The following is an 11,355-nucleotide window of genomic DNA, read 5'->3' on the forward strand; positions in this document are numbered from 1 at the left end:
CTGTGGTATTGTGTTAAAATTGAAGTTCTATTTTACATTAAGTAGAAATATTATAAATTGTGCAAAAGTGTTTGAAAGAATGTACACAGTAGACAATTTGATTCAAACTCCGTTCTCGCGGTTAAAATTAGAAGATGAATTGACCTTTTCAGTCTAAAAATATTTACGAAAAGATAAATTTTTGGCCCTACAAAATTTACCTGTTATGGTAACAATGGTTATTAAAGGAGAAAAATTCGTTCCGGCGCGCGCGGAGATCGAACCCGGGTTCTTGGTTCTACTTACCAAGCGCTCTAACCACTGAGAGAACTGGTACGTAGAACCAAGAACACGGGTTCGATCCCCGGCGCCGGAGCGAATTGTTCTCTTTTATTAACAATTGTTACTAAAAATATTAATATCGTTCAACAGGACGAAAAGAAATGCAGAAAATTTTGTTCTGAGTTATTTGAAAAGAAGGAATGGTTAACGGCGTGTGGGAAATGAAAATCGTTGTCTATGTTTTGTGGACGAAACTCTGTGGACTAATAAGGAGTGTACAGATTTAAAGCAATTTTGTCTGAGAGAGTAAAATCACATGAAAATTCTACAACACACATTAACAACCCTATAGAATATAAAACGTTAGGTGTTGTGCCAATAGAAAAGAAGCGTATGACATCATAACGTGTGAAAAAAGTGCAAACTTCGGGAATTTTTGTCTGTATTTTCGATAGTTTATCCCAAAAAATTCCTTATTTATTGTGATAATTTCTCTGAGTCATTGCTTCAAACCATTAGTACGCAATACAACAAACTGAATAAGGAAATATTTAGAAATTAACTAAGTGCATTGTACTCTAAACCCAGAAACGTACCAACCTCTAGAGCGTTAATGTTGTTACTCCATGAAAATGTCCTTACGGGCACATAGTAACAAAGTTGTTGGAAATAGTTCTTGTGACCTGTGGTTAGTGCCGAAACAGAGCGTTTATTCAGCATCCTTAAGTGCATAAAACCTCTTTTTGAGAAGCACTATGACAGGCAAGAAAGATTAAATTCACTGGCTGTTCTTTCTATTCACAGGGACTACATTCACAAAATAACGAACTATAAGTCGAAAGTGATAGATTAATTTGCGCATCAGAAGAATAGAAAAGCACCTTAGCTGTACAAATAATCGGCAACTCTAAGTTTGTTTATTTGTTTAACTTGATCATTGTTTTATTAATTATGCATGTACTAATTATTGTGTAGAAATATTTTAATTATTCTGTGTTTTATTCTTAAGTATTTTCTAGTCCAAAGATTGAAAATATGAACTGATATGTTGATGTAACTACAAGGGAATATCGAAAGGCGCCTATAGAGACATGTGGTATAAGACATGAGTTTATTTTTAATCTGGCCCCACCTAACCTAGAACTCACAAGCCGTCACTGGATGTTAGTGAGTTTTGGAATTGATAAAAGTGTAGAAGAGAGAGTAATTTGTCGTTGATATAAGACATTTTTTATTTATTAAAAAAGATTGATAAATTGGCACTTACTAGTGTTAATTATTAAAGCACGTGTGGTTTACAGCTGTTTCGGTGTATACACCATCGTCAGAGCCCACTGGATCATAGCGTCATATTAATATCGCTGCCTGTTGTAAGGGTGTGTTTGTGTGTGGTAATGTGGAGCCAAATAGTGAGTGTGTTCTGAAATTGATCTGTGTGTTGAGAATTTGATTAGGGTCTGTTTTAGTGTGTCTGTATATTTCATATTGTTCTAGTGTGTTGAGGTTTTGGTTTTTGGGTTGTAGGTGTAGGATTTCCATGTCTGTATTTACGTTATTCTATGTATGGTTAGCATATGTAGATGTATTGTGTCTTCTGGTTATTGCTTTAATGTGTTCTTTGTAGCGTGTTTGGAATGGTCTGCCTGTCTGTCCAATGTAGAACTTGTCGCAACTATTACATATGAGTTTGTAAGTACGCCTGTGTGGTTGTATTTATTTGTTTGTGTTGTGTCTGTGTTGAGATGTCTTTGTAGTGTGTTTTCTGTTCTGTACAGTATGCTATATGCGGATGCTTTAGCAAAGAAGGGCAGCACTGCTACTTACAGACCTGTTACTAAATCCACGTATTACTCTGTGAAAAGATTTATTAAATCTACATACTTAGACTTCAACAAACAAAATTTGATAACTCAATCCCAAGGGAAAAAATGGAACTCTCTGCATCAAAATCCACAGTTAATTCCCGATTTGCCACGAAAATCGTCTGTAGCTGCATTTAGATTCGCAACAGGCCATGATTGTTTGGCCAAACACCTACATAGAATTGGAATATATCAGTCCCCTAACTGCCCATTGTGCAACTCAAACCAAGAAATGGATTCGGAACACCTCAAAATCTGTGCTTCAATGGCTGGTCATGATAATATCTTTGAAAAATATTGGAGTGCAAGAGGTCAAATGACTTTATTGTCAAACGCCTGGCATTAGAAAACAACAACAACAACAACAACAACAACAACAACAACAACAGTATGCTATATTGTATTTCTGTTTTCTGAATGAAGATGCGATCTTAAGTGTGCTTTCGTTTTCGTATGTTAGTGTGATGTATTTCTTGTGTTCTTGTGTTTGTGTTGTATTTTGTGCTTTTTTTTTGTTTGTTAAGATTTTTTGTTTTGTCTTCCTTATGATGTTGTCTATTATGTTTGGATTGTAACCATTTTCTTGTGCTATGTATTTGATTGTGTTCACTTCTTCATTGTAGTGTTGTTGGCTCATGGGTATGTTGAGTAATCTGTGTACCATTATCCTGAATGCAGCATGTTTGTGTTGTATAGGGTGGTTGGATATGTTGTGTATGTGTGTGGTGGTGGTGGTTGGTTTTCTGTGTATTTTGAAAGTGTGTTCGTTGTCAACTTTTGTTATGGTGATGTCTAGCAAATTTATGGACAAAACAAACATACATACTCAACAACGACCACAACAAATATGCTGACAACATAATATAATTCCACAGATACATAGATGACATACTCATACTATACAAAGGAAACAAACGACAAATACACAAACTACACCAATACATAAACAAAATAGACCCAAAACTTCAATACACACCGGAACTTGAAAACAACTCCATAAATTTCACTAGAACAATATGAAATATACAGACACACTAAAACACACTCTAATCAAATTCTCAACACAGAGATCAATTTCAGAACACACACACTATTTGACTCCACATTACCACACAAACACGCCCTTACAACAGGCAGGGATATCAAGATGACGCTATGATCCAGTAGGCTCTGACGATGGTGTATACACCGAAACAGCTGTAAGCCACACGTGCTTTAATAATTAATACTAGTAAGTGCCAATTTATCAATATTTTGTAATACAGTGTTAAAAGTAGTGTACGCAAGGTTCAAGATGGATTTTATTTATTGCTTCTTTTTAATGCATCCATAACAACTGTTGATCCTTTTCACTAAAATGCTTTGGAATAATGATCAGCACGTCTGGCTATGAAACGAGCGGGCCCGGGTTCAAATCCTGGTTGGTTTTTTTTTTTGGATTTTCCTCAACCAACTAAAGCAGAATTGCTGGCTAATTTTCGGCGTTGGACCTCGCACTCTTTTCGCTATCATTAATTCACATATCATCCACACAATAGCCCGGATTAAGCCCACGGTGCGGCGTGATGTACTTGTACAGAAGCGCAGCCGTTCGGCTACTCTCATTCACAGAATAGGAGTGGTAAGCACAATAAGCCTCAGGCTGCAATGTAAGTCTTCGGATCCCTCATCCGTACAAGAGAAAAAAAGGTTAATTTTCGTCTTAAATTTGCTCAATCTTCCTTTAATGTCAAAATTCATTATTGTGATTGCTCTTTTCAAAATTGAGGAGCTTTCTTTTTTTTCAAAAGTCGATAAACGTCAAAAAATTTCAAAATTGAGTTCTTGGTGGTTACATGTCAATATTCACGTTACGCGTATCCCTATGAAATCATTTTTATAAAAAGTTGATTATTGCTACTATTATAAGGCAATGAAAACTGTGATATTTTGCAAAACTTGATATTCGCTCTCGATCATTTGAAGCAAAAGTCGATAAACACCAAATACAACATAAGCAGAATAGAATTCGCAACATACGACGACTAAATAGCATTTTATATTTTCATCAACAATGTAAAATATATACGAATGCGATCCCAGAAGTAATGCACACTGCTCATGCTCTCCCATATCCATGGATAAGCGTGGTTGTTACTTATGGCGTTAATATTGCGAGTTATTCCGAACGATTCTGTGCGTTTATTGACTTTGGGAGAAACACTCCTCAATTGTAATGTTCTCTTTTAATTGAATCCTCAGAAGCAGGGCCGTATTTATGTTTTTTTTAATTGGGTTATTTTACGACGCTGTATCAACATCTCAGGTTATTTAGCGTCTGAATGAGATGAAGATGATAATGCCGATGAAATGAGTCCGGGGTCCAGCACCGAAAGTTACCCAGCATTTGCTCGTATTGGGTTGAGGGAAAACCCCGGAAAAAAACCTCAACCAAGTAAATTTGTTCCGACCGGGATTCGAACCCGGGCCACTTGGTTTCGCGGCCAGACGGCTGACCGTTACTCCACAGGTGTGGAAGCGTAGTTATGTTTCCTTACGTCGTGGGGCAAAAAAAAATATTTCGCCACCCTCCCCCAAAATAAAATTCATAGGATTTAATTTAATTTTTACTTCTTGCACCTTCCTAAAAATAATGCAATGTTCTGCATAACCGAAATTATAAACATAAATGTTTCTATGAGTCAGATTTGATGACTAAACTGTTGTAATTCGTTCTTTAATTGTATATATATTTTATTGTTCCTTCTTAATTCTTCTTGTCGTTACACCGATTATAACCCTGGATTTATTCCAGTGCAGTTGTCCCCTGTTCGAACACATTTTATTCAACTGTAAATACAGAACTAAAAGATCCGAGTGGAGGAACCTAAGTGTTTCACAAGCTCTTAAACACGATACCTACTTTGGTCCAAGATTGGAGCACGCTACATGCCGGCACCGGGTTCTCGTTCTCCTTTCCTCATTTTCATCATCATCCTCACCTATTTCTTACACTATAATTACACAAACATTTACACATACATTCACCCTAGTACACGACATAACTCTCCACAGATACGCATGATGTACAGCGTGGCCCGTCGAAGTGGTGTGCAACTTGAAAATAGGTTACAATCAAAGACGTTATATAGTATACTAGACTCACACGGAGCGCTAATGTCCTGTCCAAAATTGAAACCAGTCTGCGCATGTTTACGGCCCCATGATACTGGTAGAAACAGCGGTAAACACGGTAGTGGCCTGCTTGTGCTATGTCTTGTCTCGGATGTTTTTGTGAACACTGTGAAAGTGATGTAAACTGTTGTGATAACAGTATGAAATTTTATTCTTATAAATATTACTATAGTTGATATGAAGTGAAGTGCTTTGTAAATAGTGTAAAATGGTAGTTTCCTGTGCGGCGTACAACTGCAATAACACGTGGCTTACAGGGTCAGGAATTTCTTTTCACAAGTAAGTACACAAGCTTCAAAATAATAACATTGAATTCTGGAGGCTACATTGAAACTGTAACATACTATGTATATCTTAGATACCGTAGTTGAAAAAGTTTATAATTAGGCAACAATCTATCTTTACAGGTTCCCTTTGACGAATCCCGAGCTATTTGCTAAGTGGCTTGTTGCTATTAAAAGAGATAAATTTGTGCCTTCACCTCACGTAAAATTGTGTTCGGCTTATTTTAAAGACATAGATTTTTGGAAAAGTAATGACAATAGAATTTTGAAAGATGATGCTGTACCATTCCTGTTTAATTTTCCAAGCCATTTGCAAAAGGAACGATATATTATCTCTGTTGTTACATTATCAATATCATTAAAAATCAATCAGTAGTTTACGACAATAAAGAATACTTAATTGTTAGTACAGGTATATCAGACTGTAGAGAAATCCCACTGAGTGAATTATTTAGACTTACACATCAGATATTAAGATTAGTGGAAAGATAACTTTTTGTTTTTATTATGTAAATTAATTTATCTGCAAGACAATAAACATCGATTTAAAATCTATATGTGGATAAATAAATAAATGGCTATAATAGCTAAGCCTACTTAGTGAACTTATCACTCAGGGTTCATGATCAATATGTATAGGCCTAACTAGACTAATAAATTAGCCAGCCGTGGGCTTGATCTTGTTGGAGAACATGCTATGTTTCAGATGTAAGGAAATGAATACATAAAACTTAACAGGTCTATACTGATTATCACATATTTATTTCACTTAAGAATTTGATTATAATAAGAACTTGTGTAATCAAGGTGCATATATTCATGTCCTCTTATCTAAGAGTAATATATGTTAATATAATTTTCGATTATCTGGAACCTAACAATAAGCTGATTAACGTAAAATTATAAATTCTATAATATGTATTGTGTAGGCCTATTTATGGATGTATGAGTATGTTTTATATCAATTGCAACGTATACGTATTTGCTCTCCTTTAATGCTCTGACGTATATCAATGAAACTCTGAATATATTTATTTCGTCCTAATTTTACGTTAAACATTGAAAATGGCTATAATCTGTCAATTTTAGATCATCACAGCGTTAAATTGTGTGATTTACGTACTGCTATTATGCGTCTGCTCTCCATCATCATGGCGGCAAGCGCAACGTTCAATTTGCCCCGGTTTCCTAGTTCCGCTCAGCCGAGACTGTAGGGGCTTGGTTACAGTCTTGCCATCTACCCGTAATGTGCGGAACCCGAATCACGTTTGGATACACCAAAGAGTTTGTAATACTTATTATATTACAAACTCTTTGGGATACACAAACACGCACACTTTGGTCCAAGGCTATACAGAGTGAAAATGATATAACCTGCCAAACAATACTGGTGGGAAGGCATACATAACTGAAAAAAGTCGGATTATGTTTCTCTGTAACTGTCTACGTTTTTACAGAAAAAAAAATGTTTTGTGAGTCTGATGTTTTTGAAAATGAGAATAGACTGTCATTATTTACTTTGCCCAATACGTAAACCGAAGCAGTCATTTGTTTCTCTGCTGTGTATTGGTATGTATTGACGCAAGGTCATTGGCAATGACATTCACGTTCAGTCGAAATGTAAACAAATATTAACTACTGTCTGTATTAAAAGCATTAAAACAAATTAAAAATAAAATTTAGGACCTGAATTCAAAATGATGCTAACTCCAAAATTAAATTTTTCACGAAACGGAAAACAATAAGTGGTTACTTTCATTCATTCATTTCCTGAAATTCTTAACTTATGATTCTAAACACAATATATTATTTAAGGCACATAATACTTTCTGTCCTCTTCTGAAATGTATTTCATGAGTTTTTTTTTTGTCATCAAGTTTTTCTGATTTGGTACGCAGAAAATCATCTTATATGCCCATGTGTTAGGTTGACCAGTTTCGCATCCATAAAAAAGGAAGACACAAAGCATAAAAAGGCGGACATTGTTCCAAAAAAGAGGACCGAAAATATGTACTTAGATTTAGGCTTAGGTCTATATTATACTTTAAATTAAGTCATTACAAAATATTTACAGTACAGATTGAGGCTTATATCATGCTTAAAAGCATGTTAATATCTATTTTATTACAAAATAATTACGATAAAACTTAATAATAATGATTTTACTGTTAGCTACATACGAAAGTCAAGGGAACTATAATTATTAAAGAAAACAGAAAATATTTAGATTTATATTCCTACCTCGATCTCTCGATTTACTAGCTCCTGTAAGCAACGACCATAACAAAGAGGAGCAAAGAGAGTTGTGATCGTTAGCAAAGAGTATATTCCGTCGATGCTGCTGCCACCTACAGGAAAATTACTTGAAAAGGCGTCAAATCAGATAATTTCAAAATATCAAGCATACAAATTACGAAAAGGAGGACATTTCTTGATTTTTAAAAAATCCGCCCGCACCCCGGACAAAGGCCTAAAAAGGAGGACATGTCCGGACAAAAGAGGACGCCTGGTCACCCGACCATGTGTGGAATATAATCGTTCATTATTTGTGGGAGTAGGTCGAATAAGTGCATCCAAATGTGTGTCTTGAACTTCCTTGCTCTTAATGTTTATGAATGTCTGCAAAATAATTTCTCTGCAATATTTATCCACCAACTGAAAACATTTCTTGCAGCACCCAAAGAAACATAATTATATGCATTTGTTAGTTTTCAATTTAAAAGGTACACCTTAACAGCCTAAGTGACGATATTTATTTGTTAGAGATCACATTTAGTCATTTTTAACAATTCTTTTGTAGCATAACCTACAGTATACACACAAGCAGTCTTCACGAGTGTTTCTAGCTTTCACTTCCTTTGCAGTATGGTCCTATGTTTTTATACAGTATTTAGTTACATTCACCTTCCATGACGATTCATTCCTCTGTCTTTCCCACGGATATCACAAAATGATTCACTTGAAGACATGTTGAGAACAGCTGCTTCGTTTACAGCTTCGCCAACCCCTTGCGTGCTTTACATAAAAAGCAAGTAATAACTGCCCTTCTTCTTCTTAGGAAGTCAATTATGATCTTCTTTCTGAATATATTTGTTTCTTTTTTGATGGCCCTTCAAATAACTTTTCTTCTTTATCCTTCTCCGTAACTTCATTTTTGGACATAATATACAATTTTGTATAGCTTAACGAAAGTAAGTTTGTAAATTGAACTAATTTGATTGCATATGTTTGTATAGTTTGGGTGATGAATTGTATATGCTTTTAAAATGAATGCTAGTCTGTATATCTCTACTGATGAATTGTATATACTGTAAATTGAATGGTAGTCTGTATAGCTCAATTGATGAATTGTATATGCTGTAAATTGTATAGTAGTCTGTATAGCTCAACTGATGAATTGTTTATGATTATAAATTGAATTAATCTACTTGATATTAATAGCAAAAAATTGCATAGCTTAATGAAAGTATGCTTGTAAATTGAATTAATCTGCTTACTTTGTATAGTATATGTTTGTATAGTTTTGGACGATGAATTGTATATGCTTTAAATTGAATAGTAATCTGTATAGCTCTATTGATAAATTGTTTGTGTTTGTATTTTGAAGTAGTTTTCATGATATGTATTATCAATTCCTATATATCACAACTGATTGAATTGCAAATCAAGATTTCAGGTATAACTCCCTGTAAAGTTGATTTGAATAATTTCGAGGGAAAAAATTGTTCCAGAGCCGGGTATCGAACCCGGGACCTTTGGTTTAACGTACCAACGCTCTACCACTGAGCTACCCGGGAACTCTAACCGACACCGATCCAATTTTTCCCTCGAAATTATTCAAATCAACTTTACAGAGAGTTATACCTGAAATCTTGATTTGCATAATACACGTCACTGTTCCTTAACAGAAAACCACAATTTAAGTCACACGGAGTTAGTGTGCACTCGAAGTTGGTTGCTTGACGGTTGTCAGCCCACTTTGAGGTCTGTGGATATAGAGGGAAAAATTGGATCGGTGTCGGTTAGAGTTCCCGGGTAGCTCAGTGGTAGAGCGTTGGTACGTTAAACCGAAGGTCCCGGGTTCGATACCCGGCTGCGAAACAATTTTTCCCTCGAAATTATTCAACTGATTGAATTGTTTATGCCTTAAATTTAATTAACTTACTTGTTTAGTATTATACATATAGCTCAACTGATGAATGATTGTTTGCGTTTGTAAATTTAATAATCTGATTGGCTATGTACCGGTATTGTATATTTTTAGTAGAACCATCGATGTAGCTCTGTCGGCAGACTCGCTGGGCTGCTGATCCGGAGCTGCGTTCGGGCTTGGGTTGGATCCTACTTTGATCTCATTGAATGGTTTCTTCCGAGGTTTTCCCCAGTCGTGGGACTGAAGCCGGATGATCTATGGCGAATCCTCGGCATCAACCCCTTTGATTTGATTACCTGGTTGGCTTTTTCCGAGGTTTTCCCCAACTAAAAGGCAAATGTCGGATAATCTTTTGGCGAATCCTCGGACCTCACTTCATCTCACTACACCTCGCCAAAATATTACAAAAATTGCACAAAATTGTAGAAAATTACTAAATTGTAAAACTGTAAAAATTTGTATAAATTGTAATTGTAATATTGTAAAATTTTGACTTGTTCCACATCTTGAAGCTTCGTTGCTCATGTAAGATCTATGGAATAAAATAAATGAATGAATGAATGAATGAATGAATGAATGAATGAATGAATGAATGAATGAATAACTAAAACTATAATAAAGCACGAAGAATAAAATGAACTGGGGTACTTACAGTGAAGAACAATGATAGCATCTTGATTCATTTAACTGCATTAATTTAATTTAATTTAAATGAATACCCCTTAAAATGCACTTTTTGCGCTCTCACATTGATAGTTTCCCGGAAAACCTTGGAGCTTTAAGTCACGAGCAAGGTGAGCGTTTTCACCAGGACGTTTCTGAAAAGGAAAGACGTTGTAAGGGATGCTGGGATATAGCCATGTTGGGAGGCTACTGCTGACGTCTCAAACAGAAGAGTGAAGAGAGAATCTCCCATAGTGGAACAGTTTTGAGTTAGAGCTTTCAAGTAGTGTTAATGTGTAGTTGTCATAGTAGACCTAACCTATGTGTACAATGATCGTATTATTTTATTGATATTCAATAGCAAAATGGCATTTGTGCTGAATTAATGTATAGTGTTTTCGGAAGCAGCGGTGTAATTTTATATAGTTTCAAATAGTCATTTTCGGAATCAGCGAACCTATTTTAATAAAAATTTATCTTGTTTCTTTATTAAGTTACTTGTTTGTTTGTTTTCATTTGTTTATTCATTTTTGTCTCTTTATTTATTTATTTATTTATTTAATCTGTATTGATTAAGACCATACGACCTTATCTTCCATGCTATAGCACATACAAATACAACAAATACAGTGACGGTGAATAATGAAAAGTACATGTAAGTGCAATAGAGAGTCGACAGAATCTCAAAGGAGCACTAAAGAGCATATATAACACAAATACGAATAAAAAAGAAAGAGGAAATAATAATAATAATAATAATAATAATAATAATAATAATAATAATAATTCATTTGTTCATAGTTTTCTGCCCAAGGGCATGTCTTTCACTGCAGACCAGATTTCCAGAATTCTCCAATCTTTCCTCTTAGTCTCCGCATATGATTCATATATCTTAATGTCGCCTGTCATCTGTTATTTACTTCTGCCTCGAACTTTTCTCCCGTTCACCATTCCTTTC

The 11,355-nt window shown here is 35.1% G+C and overlaps 1 non-coding gene across 1 annotated transcript; it reads right to left on the minus strand.

Moving 5' to 3' along the window:
• Positions 1-9,306: 9,306 nt before the first annotated feature.
• Positions 9,307-9,378, minus strand: TRNAN-GUU (transfer RNA asparagine (anticodon GUU)). The gene has a single exon. It is a non-coding gene; the product is annotated as a tRNA-Asn (tRNA).
• Positions 9,379-11,355: the final 1,977 nt, after the last annotated feature.

This window comes from Periplaneta americana, chromosome 8 (genome assembly GCF_040183065.1).
Source record: "Periplaneta americana isolate PAMFEO1 chromosome 8, P.americana_PAMFEO1_priV1, whole genome shotgun sequence".
Classification (NCBI taxonomy): domain Eukaryota; kingdom Metazoa; phylum Arthropoda; class Insecta; order Blattodea; family Blattidae; genus Periplaneta; species Periplaneta americana.